Source organism: Numida meleagris, chromosome Z (genome assembly GCF_002078875.1).
Source record: "Numida meleagris isolate 19003 breed g44 Domestic line chromosome Z, NumMel1.0, whole genome shotgun sequence".
NCBI classification, from domain to species: Eukaryota; Metazoa; Chordata; class Aves; order Galliformes; family Numididae; genus Numida; species Numida meleagris.
Genome location: NC_034438.1, coordinates 39779397 through 39802102, shown reverse-complemented (window position 1 = coordinate 39802102; position 22706 = coordinate 39779397). Strand labels below are relative to the sequence as shown.

General features: G+C 38.8%; 1 long non-coding RNA gene across 2 annotated transcripts; it reads left to right on the top strand.

The window, feature by feature from the left end:
- Window positions 9-12432, top strand: LOC110390294. Of its 2 annotated transcripts, XR_002433671.1 has the most exons (5): window positions 224-311; window positions 1602-1835; window positions 8673-8725; window positions 9329-9403; window positions 12192-12432. It is a non-coding gene; the product is annotated as an uncharacterized LOC110390294 (long non-coding RNA). The 2 variants fall into 2 exon arrangements; XR_002433672.1 differs by lacking the exon at window positions 8673-8725 and having other exon boundaries at window positions 9-311.

The window sequence follows — 22706 nt, the reverse complement described above, 5'->3', positions numbered from 1 at the left end:
CTTTGAGTCCCCCAAGGCTGGATCTGAAATTCCTCCTGAGGGAGCTCACCAGTCACTGACCTGAAGCAAGGTGCCATTCTGGAGGGGGGAAAAAAATCACCATCTTCTTCTCTACCTCTTTTCACTCAATATACTAAAGGCATTTTGCCTTGCCTACTCCTCCTGAGAAGAGGTTGATGTACTCACTATCAGGATTGTGGTCGCGGGTACTCTGTGTGAGAAACATTCCCCTGCAGCTCTGAGCCACAGCATTGTCAGAAAGAGGAATTAAGACTTCTACCATCCTGAAATCTTTCTGCATCCTGGTTCAGGTAATACTGCTATTCACCTAGTTCTCTTCACATGCATTATACTGGTAGCCTGCATGTATAATGCAAAACTTAGTGTTCACTATAGACAAATTGGAACAAGTGCCTTAAAACAACAGCGTCCAATGCTTGTTGTCAAAACTCCTAGATTCCTGCATGGACTATGGCCTCAGCTCATGGCTTGGCCCATCCCTGCCCAGCTCAAGTGAGGACAAAGGAGGACTACTAAAAAAGTAGGGGAAAAGTGGGGGAAAGTAGGGGAAAAGTGGGGGAAAGTAGGGGAAAAGTGGAGAAAAGCTTAGCTAAACAAAAAATTGGAATTATTTTTTTGCCCACAAGACTTTTAAAATCATTTTCTTTCATACATTCTTCAAAACTTCTATGACTGCAGACTTCATCTCAGCACCAAGTACAACACTGCGTAAAACCAAGATCACTCTTGTCATAATGAAAAATAACCATCTGGCAGTCCTGATACACTGTAGCAGTGTACCACTTTGAAAAGAAACTGTTCATTTTAATTATCAGCAACTAGTTTCGTATGTAATACTGTTAATCTCTTTGGAAAGAACTTGAGTTGTTATTCCTTCCCTAAGAGGATCAATGACATTTTTCCATAAGAAAGTGGGTGGTGACAAAATTGGAGGACCGTGTACCCAGTGAAATGTTTGGTCCCTCTGTTCAAAATTCCTCTTACTTAACAAAAATTGTATTTAAAAAAAAAAAAAAATCTAGTATCTGCCAGGAATTCAGTCCCAGGTGTCAGATTTCTGCCTCAGAGCAGTATTTCTATTTACCACTCCTCTTCTGGACGTGCCAGGCCGCAGGGCAAGCACTGGTGCTGACATGACCCTGATATACTGACAAAAAAATTGGAAATAAAAAATATGATGTTCAGTCTCCAGCTCACTGCCTATGTACCCTTACAGAGATACTATTCAGAAGGGTTTTACTTCTGAAAAAGGGTGTTTGCTCTATATGTCTTGTATAAGACTTCACCATCACATTTTCCCTTATGCAAAGTGACTTTCAGAGGTTATTTTAAATTTTGGAGAAGAAGAATTGTTTCAAGAAGGTGGAGCAGCATGGTCTTGGACTAAGGCGAAGAATGGTCTGCTCAGATGTTATAGCAGTAGGTACAAAAAAAAGGGAAAAAGAATTTGCTTACCTCAGGAAGGCCCATACAGTCCCTGGACAGGTGGAGATACCCAGACAATATCAGTTATCGCATCCAATGATGACCCAGTCATCGTAAGGTCAGAAGTTACATGAAATTTTATTTACCTGCTACAGATGAAAACATCTTCCAGAAGAGGCGAGATACAAAGTCTAATTTCAAATTTTGAAATTTCGAGGCAGGAAGTGTCTTGTATTTTATTGCGACACACTGTTGTGTCTAACAGAGAGGAATCCCAAACCTTGCCTGCGATCACTGCACTAAGGAGATATTAATGGTTTTCTGTGTAAGACACAGATACACAGACATATGAACATAGAATCTGAAGAAAGAAAAAGGCTATCATTCAGGTAAGAATGCTTTTTTTTTTTTTTCTTTTTTTCAGCATTAAGCGATTTCAGTTTTCAGAAAACAACAAAAGAATACCATAGTCCAAGATGCCTAATGTACTGCCTAAAATATATTCACAACATGTATGAAATAAAATATGAATTATACCAACATAAATTAACATGGGCAACTGCAAAGCCATGAAAAAAGTTTAAATTTAATGTTATGGAAATGGTAAATATGAAGCTAAGGTTATTATCATAGAATCATAGAATGTTTTAGGTTGGAAGAGAACTTAAAGACCATACAGTTCCAGCCCTCTGCTGCGGGCAGGATTGCCATCCACCAGATCAGGCTGACCAGGGCCCCATCCAACCCAGGCTTGATCACCTCCAGGGATGGGGCATCCATACATTCTCTGGGCAACCTGTGCCAGAGCCTTGCCACACTCTGAGTAAAGAATTTTCCCCTAAGGTCTAATCTAAATTTTCCCCCTTTTAGTTTAAAGCCATTCCCCTTTGTCCTATCACTATCATACCATGTAAAATGTCACTCTCCATCTTGTTTATAACCTTCTTCCAAGTACTGTAAGGCTGCAAAGAGCTCTCCCTGGAGCCTTCTCATCTTCAGGGTGAACAAGCCCAGCTCCCTCAGCTTGTCCTCAAAGGAGAGATGCTCCAGCCTTCTGATAATCTCTGTGGCCCTCTTTTGGACTTGTTCCAAATATTCCACATATTTCCCTACTAGGACCACAGGCTTGGACACAGTACTCCAGGTGGGGCCTCATGAGGGCAGACCAGAGGGGGACAATTACCTTCCTCACTCTGCTGGCCAACTCTTCTTCTGATGCAGCCCGGGATACAGTTGGCCTTCCAAACATGAAGTGTACACTGCTGGCTTAAGTCCAGATTATAGTTCTCCAGAACCCAGAAGTCCTTCCCCACAGGGCTGCTCTCAGTGAGTCCTTCTCCTGGTCTGTATTCATATCTGGGGACTGCCACAACACAAGTGCAACATCTTGTAGTTGGCCTTAAGGAACCTCATTAGGTTCTCATGGGTCCACTTCTCAAGCCTGTGTAGATCCCTCTGGATGGCATCCCTTCCTTCTGTAATATGAAATACACCACCCAGCCTAGTGTTGTGCTCAAACTTGCTGAGCATGCACTTGATCCCACTATCTACGTCACTGAAAAAGATGTTAAAGAACACCAGTCCCAAGATGGACCCCTAGAAGACCCCACTCATCACTGGCCTCCACCTGGGTGTAGAACAGCTGACAACAACATTCTGGCTATAACTATCCAACCAATTCTTTGTCCATCAAATAGTCCACTCTGGAAATCCACATCTCTCCAATTTAGAGATAAGAACGTGGTGTTAGATCATGTCAAAGGCCTTGCATAAGCCCAGGTAGATGGCATCTGTTGGCCTCCCTTTGTCCACTGATGCTGTCACTCCATCACAGATTACCACTTGGCTGGTGAGGCATGATTTGTCCTTCATGAAAGCTGTCTCAGTTCACCTCCTCACCTTGCATGTGCCTTAACATGTCTTTTCAGGAGGATCTGTTTCATTACCTTTCCAGGCACAGATGTCAGGCTCACTGGCCTGTAATTTCCCAAGTCTTCTGTTCTTCCTTTCTGAAAAATGAAATTGCTGTTTTCCTTTTTCTTGTCATCTGCATCTTCACCTAAAAGCCATGATTTTTCACATATGGTGGAGAGTGACTTGGCTACCATCTGCTTGCCTCGGGACACTGGGATGCACATCATCCAGACCCAAAGACCTGTCCACTTTCAGTGTCATGAGATGGTCTTGTACTTGTTCTTCTCTTACAGGGGAGGGATTTTGCTCCTCTAACCCTCACACAGAAGTTCAGGGATGTGAGAGGCTCAGGAAGCCTGACTGCCAGTTAAGAACAAGGCAAAGAATATACTGAGTACCTCAGCCTTCTCCATGTACATTGCTGCCAGTTCTCCCTTCTCATTTATCAGAGGGGCTACACTCTCCTTGGTCTATTTCTTCTGATCAGTGTACATATAGAATCCCTTGTTATTTTTCACATCCCTTACGAAGTTCAGTTCCATTTGTGCCCTCCTTGGCTTTCCTGATTTCATCTCTGCAAGTCCAGACATCATCCCAGTATTCTTCCCAGGCCACCCATTCCTGGCTTCCACTGCCTGCAAATTTCCTTCTTAAAACCTCAGTTTGACCACCAGGTCACTGCTCAGCCATGCCATTTTCCTGTGTCTTTTGCTTGTTTTCCTGTTCTGGGAGACAGAGGTGATGCTTCAGAAAGGTGTCCTTCAAGAATTGCTGGTTCCATTCCTATGTTCCTCAGGTCAGCTTCCCAGGGGATTTCTTTCTGTAATTTTTTAAATGAATGAAATTCAGGGTTATGACTCTTGTCTTTGCCAGGCCCATAGTACTTGAGATCACAAACTTAACCAGGGCATGATCACTACATCCTAGACTGATTCCAGTCTTAACCTCTTTAAAGAGCTCATATGCACTGATGACCACCAGGTCCAGCAATGCTCTTCTGGTCTTTACTTCTAATACACAGACCAGAAAGTTCATAGAACCAGAGAATCTGAGAATCATCAAATGGTTTGGGTTGGAAGAGACCTTTAAGATCACCTAGTTCTAACCCCCATGCTATAGGCAGGGACACCTCCTACTTGACCAGGTTGCTCAAAGTCCCATCCAGCCTGAGCCTTCCAGGATGGGAGTATCCACAACCTCTCTGGGAAACTTGTTCCAGCATCTTACCAGCCTCACAGTAAATACTTTCCCCTTAATATCTAGTCTAAATCTACTCTCTTCCTGTTTAAAGCCATTTCCCCTTGTTCTGTCACTACATGCCCTTATAAAAAGTCCCTCCCCAGCTTTCCTGTAGGCCCCCTTCAGGTACTGGAAGGCCACTATAAGGTCCCTCTTGGAGACCCCTCTTCTCCAGGCTGAAGAGCCCCAGCTCTCTCAACATGTCCTCATAGGGGAGGTACTCCAGCCTTCTGATAATCTTCGTGGCCCTCCTCTGGACCCGCTCCAACAGCTTGATGCCCTTTTTGTGTTGGGGGCCCCAGACCTGGACACAGTACTCCAGGTGGGGTCTCACAAAAGCAGAGTAGAGGGGCAGGATCACCCCCCTTGACCTGCTGGCCATGCTTCTCTTGATGCAACCCAGGATACGGTTGGCCTGGGCTGCAAGTACACATTGCCAGCTCATGTTGAGTCTTTCATCAACTGACACCCCCAAATCCTTCTCGTCAGGGCTGCTCTCAAGCCATTCTCCACCCAGCCTGTATTTGTGCTCAGGATTGCCCATGACCCAGATGCAGGACCTTGCACTTATGTATCCTGAGTGTAATTCAGAAGTCTCCTCTCTGCTTACAGACAGCAGCTTTTCCTTTCCAGAGGACATCTGGATGATTAAAATCCCCCACCATGATGACTGCCTGCAAGAACAATGATTCTTGTAGTTAAAACAAGAAGGCCTCACTCACAGTCTCCTACTAGCTCCAAACAGAAACCAGAAATTAGAATCATAGAATCATAGAATTAGCTAGGCTGCAAAAGACCTACAAGATCACCTACAAGATCACCTAGTCCAACCATCCACCTACCACCAATAAACCCACTAAACCATGTCTCTCAACGCTATATCTAAACGTTTCTTGAACACCCCCAGGGACGGTGACTCAACCACCTCCCTGGGCAGCCCATTCCAGCACCTGACCACTCTTTCAGAAAAGTAGTGTTTCCTAATGTCCAGCCTAAATTAAGTTAATTGCAACACTTACAAGAAAAGTATTTAAAATAATATACATTAGGAAACAAACAATAATGAAAAGATTTAAGGTAACTACAAGACTCATGCTAACTGTTACAACTGTTAAATTTGCATTTTAAATTAAATCATCTACCATTCTCAAAGACTGACTCCTAGACAGGCTCGAGTAGTAGGTCCAGGAGAAATTCATGAGGTTCAATAGATCCAAGTGCAAGGTCAACCACCTGGGTCATGGCACCTCCCACTATCAGTGCAAGCTAGGGGATGTAAGGATAGAGCACAGCACTGCCAAAAACAATCCAAGGCTTCTTGTGGATGGCAAGCTGGACACGAGTTAGCAATGTGCCCTTGCAGCCCAGAAAGCCAGTCGAGTCCTGAGCTGCATCAAACGAAGTGTACTCAGCAGGTAGAGGGAGGTGATCCTGCTCCTCTACTCTGCACTCGATATAAGAATTATTTTTTCTAAGATAAGGGTAGTGAAGCACAGGAACAGTTTGCCCGGAGAGGTGGTGGATGCCCCGTTCCTAGAGACATTCAAGGTCAGGCTGGACCAGGTTCTGAGCAAGCTGACCTAGCTGTGGATGTCCCTGTTCATTGCAGAAGAGTTGGATTAGGTAGGCTTTAGTGGTTCCTTCGAACTCAAATGATTCTATAATTCTATGACTTTTGTTTTCTTTAAGTAAATTTAATTTACTTCAAGGATCAATCAAATCTCTGTTGTAATATAGCATAATGAAGTTCCATGCTATAAAAAAGAGCTGAAAACTGCATGTGGGCATTCTTTTTTTTTTTTTTTTTTTTTTTTAAATATTAAATACAGAATTGTGAAGGCAAGCAGTTAAATCTTATGATTCATGTAAGGATATTTTTAGGATATGGCACATGTGGAAGCAGGAAACTGCTCTGTGATCCAGGCAGTCCCTTTCAGTCTTATTCACCTTCTAACCTGCCTTCTTAGCACCAGCACAAGCTACTCCTCTCCTCTCCACTCCTCCTCACTGTTCCACTCCCAGAAATCTCAGTATGGTAGTTTCAGCGGTAGAGAGCACAGGCAGAAAATAAATGTGTGTGGTTTTTTTTCTTTTACACTGTAAGCCAGACTTTAGGGGAATGTCATTAGCCACTTGCTTTTATACAGTCTAGAATATGAAAATACACACACGTACATATATGTATATATTTTTCAGAAGAAAAATGTAACAGTGACAAGCAATATAAATAAAGAAATATTATTATTAACAAAAGGATTTGAGCAGTAAAGAAGTTATTTCACTTACTTTAGAAACGGTGTTTACTCATAGAAGTGGATTACTGGAAATGAGAGACAAGTAATTGTTTCTTTCAGTGGTAAATGTGAATTACCACTATATTTCCCAAGCAGCTTTGCATGCTGACTAAAAGCTGAACAACATGTAAGGTGAAGTCCAAGACTGGAAAGGTAGAAAAGTTGGTTTGATTATTTAACGCTTACTGGTGAAGACAAAGGTATAATAGAGCCATATGTTGGCATCAGGCATGAATAGCTCAGGAACATTAGTCATGTAAACAAGGGAAAATAAGAGGATTAACAAGATAAATTATACCTTTGTTATCTCTACCTGAAAGTCTGGAATAAAATATTCTATTTAAACAGAATGTTAAATGCTCCACAAACAATGATAAAATGTGATAGCCTAGCTAATAAAACAGATTCTTACATCTAAGGTACTGATTAAACAAGAATGGAGCTAAGCACTCCTATTTTTGCAGTGGCATATATGTGTCTGGTTGCCTACTGAGGGGCATCTGTCTGTTAAGTGAAAATCAATCGCTATCCTCATCCTAATCAAGAATTTTCAGGCATTAAATGTATATAGAAGCTCTTGGGCAATTTGAATTTGTTGTAACGTGATTTATCAATTGTTAAAATCATCTGAACCAGCTTATCATAAAATTTTGTTTGCTTTCCTATCAATCAGATTGGATGTGGAATGTGTTCACATTAGTCCACAGTAAATTAAAGTTTAATCTTTTTTTTTTTTTAACCTAAATATTTTATCTTTCTGTGCCTGAAAACTACTTTATACATACAGTATCCTCTTTAACTTATTTAAGGTCTGATTTCTTATCACTTAGTTAATACAATATTTTGTTATTAACTATGACAGGCATGGGATTAACCCATTGGTGAAAATAAATGGATTTTCTTGGCATGGGGATACCTACAAAATGATACCCTTAAAGAAGAAATTCAACTGGTGTCTTTTGCAGAGGTTTTGTTGAACATTATTTGAAAGCAATCAATCAGGATTGAAAAGAACATAATTTTTGTTCTCAATTTTTTTTAATGTTTTGGGAAGTATTTTGTTGAGTATTTTGACAACAAACAAACAAAAAAAACCCATATACTTCTTTTTTTCAAGGTAAAGGTATTCCTTCAGTTGCATTGATTATGAAATCCTAGCCACAGAATGGAAATACTGTTTTTTAATTAGCTTCAACTGCTGCATAACATTTTGCCCTACCCAGCAGCAACCCTGGGCTACCTGTCTGCTGGGTATCCATTCAGCCTAGCAACAGAGTCAACATGTTCTGACAGAATTGTTTGATTTCGAGGAATCAGCATATTGAAATGAAATACTGTTCCACTGGAAATTTTTTAGGGAGATTTAATGGAGGCAGTTCTATCTCACAGATCAACCACAAGAAACCAAGGCTATTTTTCTGCAGGTCATACTCCTGAGTACAGGCTCTGTGGCTTCATCGTGCTCCCAGATATTCCACAGAATTGTAAGCAGTTTCAATGTTGCTTTTCATTTTAATGTTGCACCCGGACTTTTCATGCCTCATGCTACTTTCTGAGGCCAGCCCATACAGTCTGTCTTTGGGACTAGCCCACCTCTCTGCATGAACCCTTCTGAGGCCCCTTACAGGAGTGCTTCTGTCTAACAGGCAAGGCCTACAGAAGTGGGAACTGTGTGTTTCACATTACTCAGTAACCAAACATTTATTTGTCCTATTTTAGGAAGACTTTTATTCTGCATCACCATCTTTGTTGACAGTCACTGCCTTGAAATTCTTACAGGGTTCTCAGAGAAGCATGGCCACTCTGCTTCCTGCAGATCTGGATCAGCAGAAGTAAGATTTTTGTAGTAGCATTCAGATGTGGCTCCAGATCCTTTATGTGTGAATAGCTTTAAAATATTTTTTATGGTCTTCTGGGATCCTGTACGTGTTAGTTCTTCACAGTATTAAAGACCAATGACATTGAAGTAAGATCCCTCCTCCAGTGACAGGAGTCTAGAGAGACCATTAGCACAACAGAAGATATGTCTAGTGACACATTGGAATAGATTGGCATTTTCCAGTTGCCAAAGTTGTAAAACTCACATTTAAATTTATAGTCTCAAATTGCATCTATCATTTTCTGAATCAGACTGAATACAGCAAGCTACAAAGGAAACATAATGCGCTCTCTCCTAAATACCTTACTCTTTTTTTTTTGCCTTTCATTACTTTTCATTACTCTCATAATAAGAATAAATAATAACACAAACTTAAAAAAAAAAAAACTTACAAGGAAATATAGAAATAGCATATGTTTCCATGTAAAACATTTATTTTCAGAAGACTTAGACCTTGAAATAAAAAAGTCTTTCAATAGTTAATGTCTCTCTTAGACTACTGCACAACAAAAACTGTGACTCTAAATTGCTAATGAGTCCTCTGTGTTTTTTCTAGATGTGGATGTGTTGCAGTGATGCTTGGATATAACAAACAGGAGATGACTCAAGGGAACATCAAAGTTTCTGAAAGGTTTACCAGATTATTCTCATAAAAAATACTTTCCTTTAGAAAAAGTGATTTTTCCAAGTTTGAGTTTTAAATTTTAAGTGGTTTCAGTCAACATTGTTTAAATCTGTTGATAGGCACAGCAGGAATATGTTATCAAGAAATAGAGATATTACATTGCAAGATACAAAAGATACCAGAATGTCTTTTATTTTAATAAATTTGAATATATTTGCATTTCTATAACAAACTGTTACACTGTTTATAAAAAGTATCCAAATGGTTGTCTCCTGAAAGACTGGAAAGTAAATTTGAAGTAATAGCAATAATATGTCAGAAAGCACAGTCAAGGTCATTGAGTACTTCAAGCTGTGACCGTTTACTGATCAATCTACTAATTCCAGCTGAAAGTGCTGTGCAAAATGTAGGTCCCAGTCCTGAGGAAATATCATCCATGATTGACAGAGAAGAAATTTTTCCCATTAGAAAGAGTCAGGTTTTCTGATTAGCACTTTGCTTTCCCTCACTATGCTGGATTTTAGAAGTGAGATTCTAAATGAAGAAGAATACCTGGTAGAGGTTTGAAACAGTGTCATGGTAGATAAAAAAATTGTAGAACTGGAAAATAATTGAGTTTGACTTCTACTATGTAACAGTAACTCACAATCATTAGGATTCTTTCTTACTTAAGCAAAGCTTATCAATTCACACTAAGCTTCATTCACAGGCTTGAGAAACCTGAGATAATGCTTGTGAAAAGGATAATATGAAAAAAATATATTCTGGAAGTTCCCTTTGTTAAATAATATATGACCTGAACATCAGCATAAAGAGAATTATACATTAAATGAGCTTTAATATTTTAAGTGTTTAAGCATAGGGGAATGACTGTGACTTGCTGTTTATGAAAAAGTTCAATATATATCCTGTTTAAAAGTTAGATCTATTTTTTTCATACTTTCCATAATTTTTATTAAATAAGTATTCCTAAAAGACAACTTTTAAATATGAACAAACTGAATTTTGAATTCTCTATAGAAATGTCTGCTTATATTCTCAAACTTGCTGTGAATTCCTGCAAAAGATTGTTTGAAAGTTCTTTTTGTCCAGAAATGGGGAGAAACCCCTCGAGAAAGAAAATATACCATAAAAGCACACATTGGCAATGTAGCTTGAGGTTGCTAGCATGAAACTTGTATGTCTGCTGGTGTGGCTCTTTCTTTTTGCAGAGGTCAATTAGATCTAGTAGGATATGTGCACAAAGCTGTTATCCTTGATAAGCCTGGAGTTCTTCCTTCTTTTACTGGCTTTGTTATACATCTGGCTACAACTGCTCTTTTGCTGTTTCTTCAGTTGTATCATTTCTTCTATCTTGAATTTGTGTCTATAATCTCAAAAACAAAAGGAAAAGAAATAAAGTACTTTCATGGTTGTACTTGACTATGCACCCACAGCTTTTCAAGAGACAGAAGGATATTGTGATAGCACAGGACCTTTTCCCATCAGGAAACACTGCTATCTATTCCTAGTATCTGATAATGACACTTTCTGTGTCACAAAGAGAAGGGAACCACTTGCAGTCTTCTTTGAAATGTGCTCTGAACAACCAAGCTTTTGATCTTGCTGTTGTGCAAATTGGATGCTCTTCTATTCTGTGGGAAGGTAGTGCAGGGCCCATGATGACTGTTGTTGCTTCACTCTCAGGTTGGCACAGAATTTAAAGGAATTGGGCCGATGTCATTGCAGCAGTTTGCATTGATCAGCAAAGTGAGGCTGCTCTTCCCCACTTTATGTCAGCAACTGTAAATGCTCAAATAAAAAATAAATGTTTTCCCTCCCCTTCCCCTTCCTTTTTCCCTTCCCCTTCCCCTCCCCTCTTATTTTCTTTGTTCTTTCATTTCTTTTTTCTTTTTTTTCTTTTCTCTGCTATTTTCTTTTTTTTTTCTTTTTTTCCTTTATTTTTTTTCTATTTTTTCCTTTCCAATCTGCTGTGAGCTAAAAACTATATATTTTTGAAGCAGAATCTTAAATGGAGTTTGTGAATAACAGCTTAGTCATATGAATCTATGTTTCTGCTTGTTGAAAGAGAATATGAAAGAAAAAAATACCTATACTCAGTTCTTAAATTAATGACACAATAATCAGATAGGTGACGATGAAGCCTAGAACTTTGCAAAATTCTCTAAACCAATTATTAAAAAGATACTTTAAAATAAGCACTTACTCTTCTAGAAAACTTTTGCAATTTATTCTAGTTTCCAAAGATAAAAACTTGAAGTTAAATTCTATGTGATATCTTTTAAAAAAAAAAAAAAAGTAAAGAAATATCGAAAAGGATAGAAAGCAATTTTGGTTAAGTGATTGTTTCCCTTTAATAACCTTCAAAACCTACAGATATTATAAATGGAATCCTTCTAGTTCATTTCTGAATTACACAATTCTTCTTTTTACCCCAAAATGAGAGCTCTCTTGGCAATTAAAGGAATCTTTAAGCCCTTTCTGAGCTGAAAAGAACCACTAGACACACACCCAGACCTACCCTATGTAACAGAGACCACTCAGATCTTCAGATACTGGGCACAGCCTACTTGCAAATAAAAATGATTAATAACTTTGACTAAATCTTCTTTCTTAAATATCCCTGGCACATGCAGATTTAAGTAAAAGATAAGTTTTAAGTGGTAACACACCAACAAACTCTTCCATCCAGACAGACAAAAAAACACTTTTGAATTAGAACATTTTTAATGTAATGAAAAAATGATCTATTTTTTTTCTTGCCTAACAGAAACTTTCTCATTTCCCTTTACAGTAAGTGGGTTAGACATCAAGTCAAATGTCTTCTTCAATCTGGAGATGAAAGACTGGATGAAATACAACTTCATAACTGAGGCTGTTTTTACCCTGAAACCCATGGATGTTTATTGATACATATTAAAAAAAAAACAAACCTAAACAAAAACAACAACAACAACAAATATTCACGTAGTGATGCCTTTGTGGGACCAAACTAAGGTAGCTAAATGAATGAAACAGCACTATCTCTGTACTGACTGGCTCTCTTGCTCTTGCTCTTTCAAAACCAGATGAACAGGCCATGGTGGAAGTTGCTGGATTCCCCTAATGCATCCACTGACGTTTTGGTGTATGGCTGCTATCTATAAATGTCAAACATCACATCAGACTTCATCTAATAAATTAAAGGAGCAGGTATATAACTGCTAGAATGGGCTTTTCAGCAGTATGTGATCAGATAGTCTTCATAATTTTTTCTATTCTGCACACTTTGATCACAAGTCTCAGTGGCTTTCCATCTGCACAATAATTAAGTATGTGCTGATCAGTGTTGCATTAATCTGTGTGAATACAGATATGCACATGAGTATATGTGTGTGCTTATGTCTACATATGGAAGGAAAGACAAAGTTGAACACCACATACTCATATTTAAAAACACGAATACTACACTATAACAGGAATTTGACTGTAAAGTATTGCTCCAAAGAAGGACAGATTGGCTTGAAAGGAAAGCATGACAATAAAAGAAAATAGTCTAGAGAACAATTTAGAGTCCGTTAATCTGGTACCATTTTTACATCTGAATTTGCATTTAGTAAGATCATATCTTTTGCTGAAAAAGGAGAAATAAAATGTCATATTTTTAATAAAACTTTTAAGAAAAGAAACAAATGTTCTTACACAAGAAGAATATTTCAACATTTTATGTCATATGAGAAATAGTTAACATCCTTTGTGCTATCTAACATTTATCTATGTTGAAACTACTTTTTAAAGTCCCTTTTTTTTTTTTTTTGGTAGTTTGAGACTCTTAATTACAGAATTATCTTAAGGAGAGTTTTTTTTTCTCTATTCTTAGGCTATCAACAGATACAATTTCATTTAAATATATTCTACAAGTACTGATTAGGGGGTAAGAGCTACATTAATACATCTGTTTTCACAGATAGACACATTTGAAAACAGATGATCTAATGAAGGCGGTATTCCTTCATGCAGGCTGTTTGCATTTGCCAGCATCACTCCCATAACTCCTACGTGTTTTAACACTTTCTCAGGTGCCACTTGCAGTTTGTCATTTATACTGAAGAACAGAAAGTATAAAACGATGAAACCAGAAAACAACTGCATTCCCTGGCATCTGATGGCAACATTTTAGACATGCTATATTGATTTTGGATAGTATTTCAAAGAGGGATAGGAAAAAATGTGAGGTCACTTTGAGTTGATTTTCAGCTAATCACCACATGAACTCAACTTTTTACTCATCTGAGTCAGGTCCTCTCTTCCCACAGCTTCAGATTAATTGAAAGCCATGCCTACGAATTGAACAGATCAGTTGTGGCCTCATGATGTTCATGAAATACATATTTCACAAAGTGCTTGATTTTAAGTGTATGCATCTGTGTGTGCATGTATTACCATTATACAGGAGGACTACTCCAAAAGTAATGTCTCCTATTTTATTACGTTGGCCCATGACATCAGTGGCAGATGTTGGTGGTATGGCAGAAGAAGTTGAACCTTCCCACCAACATTCCATTATGTTTTGCTGCCATGTGACAGAGGGGCAGACAAACAGAGGGGCAGACAAACAGAATGGCGCCTGACATGGAAGTGCATATGAAGCAAAGGTGTGGAACTGAATTCCTCCATGCAGAAAAAACAGCACCCACTGACATTCACTGACACCTGCTGAACATTTATGGACACCAAACAGTGGATGTGAGCACAGTGCAGCGGTGGGTGGTGCATTTCAGCTGTGGTAACAGTGATATGAAAGATAAGCCATGTTCTAGATGGCCACACATAGCTGTCACATCATGAAATTAAGAGCATCTGATCAGCTCATTTATGCAAATTGGCTAATGGTGATGACTATGTTGAAAAGTCATTTTTAGCTGAGAATTTGCTCTATAAAATAGTGTTATTTTGCTCTTTATATCTGTTCTACTTTCCACGGAAATAAATAGGAGAAATTATTTTTGGAGTAACCTATGTATGTATGTATGCATGTGTGTATAAAATAACTTCCTGATGTTTAGTGATGTTTCTCAAAACAATTAAGAAACAAAAAATTATATTCTGTATTGTTCAAACCTTGGTACTATAGCTATCATTTACTATATGCTACAGTTAGTGCCTTTAACAATGCCTATGATTCTTTCTCCTTTGCTGATGTAGGAAAACAGTGCAAATAACATTTCATTTCATTTTTGCTATTATTTTGTACATAGAATATGTCTAAAGAATGGCCCCTTCCCAGAAAATTTGAGAGAGCATAACATTCTTTCATACAAGTGACACTTTAAACTCTTACATTAAAGGTTTATTCATATCTGGGAGAGTAGTAGATACTAGACAGTGGAGCTGAATCAGAGACTTAAGGCAGTACAGCCTATATTCTATAAAAGAAGAGTCTTTCACCTTGGGCCAGACACTAGTAGCCTAGGTTTTGCTTTGTTGTTTTTTTCTTGTAATAGTCATCCAGTAACTAAGAAAACATCTGACTATGCCCAAGACTTCATGTAATGGTTTCCTAAATGTTTTGAGTGAAAAAATAATAATCCAGCAAAGTAAATATGTAAAATATCAGTTAAAGATAAATTATGCTTTATTTTCTATTGCCTCCTGCTTTTCAAATACTTACTATCAAAATAAATTTTTTCTTTGCTTTTACTGGAGATTTACTTCAGAGTTTCAACTTCTTGCAATGATGTAACAATGCACTGAGGCACTGCCAGCATACTAAGATGACTGATTAGAAGATTTCTAATTCTAAAAGTATATTTCCATTAGAAGTTAAAAATTCCATGGCATTAAAAATAATAATAGTAATAAAATAAATCTAAGCATAAGTGATGGAAAGATGCTTTTTTTTTTTTTGAGTTAAACAGATGCTGACAAGTATTTTCTGATACTGTATTCTGCATAAACTATATCATAGCACTTCTCTATGCAAGTAAGTAACAAGTCCCAGATGTACTTACCAGGAAGCAAAATTATGAAAGACTTTACATTTAGAAAGATTGGACAGGAGGGACAAATGTTCCCTACTGCAAAATTCAGCAGTCTACACCCAGCAACAATTCTGCAGTTGCAGTTTGCTTTAGAAGAAATTTATGCTTGACAATTTGGTTAAGGTGGGTGGGTGATTCTGAGTGGCTGCTTTTTCTCGTCACAGAATCACAGTCATTGGGATTGGAATGGACCTCTGGAGATCATTTTGTCCAACTCCCCCGTTAAAGCAGGTTTCCTACAGGAAAGCATCCAGGCGGATCTTGAATATCTCCAGAGAACAGGATTCTGCAACCTCTCAGGGCAGCCTGTTCCAGTGCTTTGTCACCCTCAAGGTAAAGATTTTCCTTATGTTCATACGGAACTTTCCGTATTCCAGTTTGTGCCCATTCCTCCTCATGCAGCCACTGGGTACAGTTGAAAAGAGTCTGGCCCCATCCACTTGGCTCCCTCCCTCTAGATATTTATATGCATTGATAAGATCCCCTCTCAGTCTTCTCTTCTCCATGCTGAACAGTCCCAAGTCTCTCATCCTTTCCTCACAAGGGAGATTCTCCAGGCCCCAATCATTTTTGCAGCCCTCCACTGGACTCTTTCCAGTAATCCCCTGTCTTTGTTGAACTGAGGAGCCCAGAATGTTCACATTATGTATCCCAAGCAGGAAAACTCACAGTATGTCTTAGGATGCTCAGATTATTCTACTAGAGGTGACAGGCACCTAGGATGAAATCCTACCCCAGCTGAGTCAATGGGACCTGTCAAATACATAGAGCATGATACCTACACAGTTAGAATGCCCACACTTACATCTGCACGTCATGATTTGATAGCACTTTTCATACTATATGAGTCTGAGGCAGCCTGGTTTGTGATATTAAATGATGTGTGGGGCAGGGATAGGGAGACAGGTGTTATAGCTGTGCTGCATCTGGCAGCCTGCATTCAAATCAAATCTCTGGAAGACAACTGTCTCTGCACTGCACGCCCTCTTCCTTGCATGAACTGCTCCACTCATGTGGCCTTCTGTGAGGTGTCTTACGGCTTGAGACAGAATAAGTTCGGAAATGCAGTTCCCATTCCTATTGCTTTCAAACACAGGGGCAAAACGTGCCAGGCTTTGTTGAGATTTGCTTGTGGGAATTTTGTTCAATTGAGGATTCAGAATTTGCCTTGTGGTTTGGCTCGCTAGCAGGGAGACAACAAACCAATATTCAAACATTATTTAAAAACATGTGTGACCTTGTCTGCACCACCTGGCCAGTTCAGCAGGAGCCCTGTGTGAATACTTCAAGAGAGCTGTTTTAGAAGATGGTCTTTTCTCTCACCATAGGTCTTATCTCAGCCCACGACAGACCTTAAGTTGAACAGCAAACTGTGATTACTTTTTTTTTCTCCTCACACTAATTTGCTTTTTAAGTGGAATTGACAATATATGAAAAGAAACTGTGCAATTCTCTAGTTCAAACTAGAGTACATGATTTAAAAAAATAAACAGACAAAAACCTACTTACTTAAATAGCAAACTGTGATAGACTTTCAGGCATCTGTCTACATACGGATGTATAACAATTTATAAGAAACACAGGAAGAATTAAGCTCATAAGGAAAGGACGTAAATAAAAAAATGGTTGAAGCATTACAGATTAATTAAATGAATCAAATACCTCAATATTTCTAAGGGAGTTGAATGGAAGTAACTATCATCACTGTATGTAACACTTTCCACTTGAAAATTAAAAGCCATTTTCTGAATTGTTCTGCAAGACAGTAGAGTTTGCCCTGCAAAGTTCACATAGAAAAGATCTGTAAATTGTGTTTCTTCCTTTTTTACATGAACATTCCCTTGCTTTGTTAAGCTAAAAACAACAACAACAGAAGATAGAAAAAAAAAGGCATTTTGTCAGTATATTATGAAGCAACAGCTTTTTTCTTTTTCCTTTTTTTTTCAGAAAAGGTGACCAGCTTTGTGGGATCTCATTAATAATGGTCTATGCAGCCAGGAGCTTCTATAAATCCCCAAATACAGTTTTGCCTTTCAAGGACATCTCACTCGCACATGTAAAGAGCTCTAGTATAAGTGCTCTCTGCTTGAACCAGTTTCAGAGAAATCATATCTCTCTCATTTAAGTGGAATACCTTAATTCAAAAGCAAAATACTGACACTTAATAGCTATCTGTCCATGTAGGCAATATAACAATACCTAATAGATAATTACACTAAAAGGTGCATCTGCACATCTGCATGCCTTTACTGCTTACTCCATGCCTTTCATGGTTTGCACTGATGAGTTTTGCAAACTGTTTTATCTCAAACTGAATGAAGATGTAATGATTTCGCTTATGTGACCTAATTCATTCCCAAAGTACAATCCAGTGCCAGTTTCAGGGCACAGGCATTCTCCTGGACTATGCTTGGGAGTCATGTAACATCAAGATTTTCTTCTGTAAGGGTTTTATTGAACCTAGAATATAGCCAAACACCTGAGTATGCGCAAGTACATTAGCAGGCCACAGCAGAACATAGACCTCACAGTCCTTCCCTCCTCACCCAAGCAATTCAGCAGGCAACAGCCTAGCTACACTGTACTCACTAGGCCTGTGTTTTTGCAAAAAAAAAGTTATTTAAAGGACTTTGGCAGCTCTTTCCTCAACAACCAGTATTAATCTTGACTCTTATTTTCTAACTGGTAAATGTGGAGAAATTTGGATTACTGGTGTATGGTTACTCTGCTGCCTGTGTAATCATACCTTGGTTTCCTTGAGTAGAGTGCTTATTGACAGGTTAAATACTTCAGTGTACAAATCAAATCACAAGGGGTGTATCCATTTTTCCTTTTCTTTATACCATTTTTGTACCTGTAATGCCACTGATTACAAGCATTACGAGGGTATCAGTTAGTATCAATAATTACATGATAATTATTTTTGGCGGGTGTTTCATCTGAACATTCACCAGAGCCATATTAGAGATAGCTCTAAGTGTATGTCAAACTATGGAATTCATGATTTCAGTTTTTGGGTAATGGACATGCTCTATTAATGATCATGGTTATGGTTACATATTAGCTGCCTGAGACACAATCAAAGACACCTGCATTGAAGGTGAAGTGGAAGAGCAGCAAGTTCAGAACATGAGGAGAAGCAGAGAGCACATTGCTCCTCTCCCCAGGTCTCCTGCCATCATTATCCCTGTCCAGCAACATCTTTCTTGAATCTCTCAGCTTCACACGGATCCCAAAAGACACACTGGTAAGTTAATTACCACAAAAACATGGGAGCCTGGAGCTCTAACAACATGGGGAAAGCTGGGAATGGACCACATGCCTCTGTGCTACCAGTGCTGGAAGAGCATCTCCACAGATGTTGTGGTGCTGGCATGCCAATGCATTACAGCATCAGCATTATGAAGAGACAGCAGGATAGCACAATCTGCTCTCATTTAGACTCCACCAGACTGAAATCTGAGGTCTGGAGCAGAAAGTTGGTATGAGAGCAGCTCATATGGGGCTTACAACCTTAGTGTAGACAAGAACTCAAATTCTGAAGGATTGAGGCAGAAGTATTAGAGGAACAGCTGCCAAGCCAACTTCCAGTTGTATCAAATTCCTGTTGACTAACAGTCATGATTTTGCACAGAATATTTCTGCATCACATCTGTACTTAAACAAGTCCTCAAGGAGATTGATTTTGTACACTTATGGAGAACAGACATTAGGGTAAGTGGCAGGGCTCCCGCAGAACCCCTGCGGGACCAAGCAGTTAATTGTTCTCACCCTGAAATGCAGCATACCTGGCGACATTTCTCCCTGTCTCAAATAGTCATTTTCCTTCTGAGATGAAACTTCCTGAGCTCATTGGAATAGATGTTGTAGAAGCAACGTTTCTACAAGACTGTCCCAATGGTATTTACGTTTGCAAGTGTTTGGTGCTCAATAGACTATTTCTAAGATATTGACAGCTTAGGAAAAAAATCAGCCTACCATCAGTATCAGAAGACACCATTTAGGGTACCATAATGTCTTGGTAAAGTTTTAGGATTTTTGCAAGTCAAAGATAACAATGTGTGTACACTGCAGTTGTATTACGTATGACTACTCCACTTGAAGTGAAATGGTTAACTGTATTTCTGTAACACCATTTCTTTCCAGGTAACTCCCAAAAAAGACAGTAAAACCCAGTCTCCTATGCTTGGAAAGCCTTGTTATTAAGAACGCACATGTTTTACACATGTATCACCCACAATAAGCATGCACAGAACAAGGCCCAAATCTAATGCAAAGACGCAAAGATATCAGTTCTCATGTAGCATTGCCATTGACCTCAAAGCAGTGATTTCCAAGTGATGATAGGATGAGGAACTGCTGCTGCTCCCCCAACCCCTCCCCCCCACATACACACTGGGGAGGCTGCTGGCACAGCCCAGCAGCTTTCAGAAGGTGACATGGCACCAAGGTTATTGGGCCAGTCACGAAGTCTAAAACAACGTCTTGGAGGATATTGTAAACAGGTAGTAGATCTGGCCCATTTTCAGACTTAACAAAGCATGGGAGATGAAAGTGGCTCCTCACCCCTATCCCCCGCCATCCATCAGCGCACACCTCCCCTGTGCTTCATCTGGAAGCACCCTGCAGAAGCAGCAAAGTTGTGAAAGAGCTACTTTAATTATAAGTGCTACAGTAATGAATTCAAGTACACTCATTTATCATAGAGGGCTTCCCCATCTGTCTCTAAAGTATGCTCAAAAACGCTGTGTATTTGATAACATGAGGGTTGAGAATTTATCACATTTCAGCTTTAAACACTCCATTTTGGTTAGCTTTTTCTAAGACTGTGCAACTGCATTTTGACTGAAAGAACAGATTGGTGTGTGTCTGTGCGTGCACGTGCATGTGTGGTCTCTTTCTAATTTATTTGCACTTCAACCCATTGGGATCAAGCTGCAATCCCTGTAGGCAAAGGAAGATTAGGGAAAGCAACCGACTGTTTTTTCCCAGACACAGAAGGGAAGGCGACTTCTCAAGTACCGCAAGTTTTTCTGGCCACTGTACAAATTGTTCCCGAGTATGGAGAGTTTCCAAAAGACCTAATTAGCAACTCGCTGCAAACATTTCTTTGCATTAGCTAATGATCCGGCTACACTTGTAAGCAAACAGTACCAACATATCTAATCAATGCAGAAAAACCAACAGAATGCCTATTAAACATCTGGATGTAATTTTCTAGTTAGACTTAGAACAAAATGAAAACATATGCAGGTTTCTTTGATCTATGCCTCAACAAAGAAATTGTCAATAAAAAAACACACTGGCCAGTCAATGTGTCATTTTCATAAAGCCTGGTCATTTCTCTTCAAATGTTCCCAGTTTAATTTTTTTGGTTTCCTGCAATCTCTAATTTTACCATATTGTGCGAAACCACAAGGGATTCTTTGGATTGGATTTTATTTGAGGTTTTACTGCTGCACGAACTGCTACTGACTTATTTTTTTTAAGTTCAAGTCAGGGAATTTTTAAGGGTGAAAGAATGGGAGGAGGGAAGAAATACAGACACAACGGTAAAATGACCTCCTGCAACTTTTTGAACATTCTTGCCTACAAGGAAAGCTACTAATTAAAAAGAAATCAAATTACAAAGAGAGTATGCAATGGCTATTAGCCAAACGATAGTGAATAATTAGAAATGCAATTGTTTTACCCTGCTCATATCATTTGCACTTCACAAATAAAGAAATATTTTAAAAGTGATATTGTTTTGCATGCCTTCATAGCAATTATTATTCTTCCAGTTGTACAGGTTGCTCATTACTCTATCCCATACACCGTGTGACTCAGATGCTATTTTATTCCACCTGTGCTGTTCTGACACTGAAAAAGGCAAAAATAGAACAGCCCTCTCCCCCCCATGCACATACACGTCATTTTAAAAGGCATTCTCTGGTCCTCTTTTGGTTGAAAATCCAATGATCTCTCAATATCAAACTTACAAACATAAAATCTATTGAGTTTTGTAATTGCTTCCTACACTGATGTGCTCTGACTACATAGGTAGAACAATTAGATAAATCACAAATTTACTAAATTGTTCCCCAGCCCTCTGCTACAAACTCTTGATGATTAAGACCATCAACATTTTTATTATGTGTGCCAGTTTGTGGGAATTTAAAAAATATAGCTTGTAAATAGTACTGTTAACAGTGAAGAACAAAAAATAAACACTATGATAAATTGAAAGTCAGACAATAAGTCATTTCCCTCAGGAGCAGATGCTGCATCTCAACCCCTTTCAGTATACTCAAACTAGATTTTGGATCCAATACTGCTCTTTTTTACTCAAATCTCCAACTGCTGTCAGTGTGAATTTTGAGTGCACAGTCAATGCAGGATTAGGCCTTCTGATAGAGGAGCTAAGAACACGACGTTAAAATCCCAACAGTGAAAAAGAATTGGTTCAAACAGCAGAGCAGAACTGATGGTTAATCAGAAGGGCTGGGAGGGGGCAATCTTACTGTACTTTTTTTTCAAACACAACATAATGATTTAACAACAATTGTTTGCAATTCAGCTTGAAAACTGTGTAGGGTAATTACAGTACTGTGGCATAACAATCTGGCACAAAATACTACCTTGAGTCAAACACAGCTCTATACAACATGCTTGGCCAAATTTTGGCCCATCTTCCACTGGCATAATTATTGTGCGTTGCCATGAGTAAGTATGTTAAGTTTTCTGGGATTAATCCAGATTTATAGCTATGTAACACAGAGGATTTTTTTTTTGTGCTTCCATCAGCTAATGATGCCAAAGTATAAATTAGTTAATTATCAGATACCACTGATTACTGTTGATGCTGTCTAACATCAGTTACCCACACTCGGAAAAGAAGAAAATCATGTTTGATACCACTGGTGCTTTTGCAGCTTTTTTGTCTTGATTATGATGGAGAAGATTAAAAATGGCCTTAAGTGACTGATTCCAGGATCGAAGGGGGTAAAAAGCACTTGTTAAAAGAAATCAGGAAAACGGAGCTTTTCTTATTTCTGTTATAACACGCCTTGGACATTTTAATGATGACAAAGATTACAAGACATTTCAACTTTCATGTAGGTGAGCAATTATTAAAAAAACCTTTTGTTTATGTTCCAAAGCACAGTGTTGTGTTAATGTCGTATGTGTTAATATCTCATTAGCAACGTGTGCCAGCACGTTAAGCACAGTACAACCAAAGTTAGGTAAGTGCTACGTTATTATAGACTCCATAGCTGCTAGGTACACACACAAAGTATATAATAAGG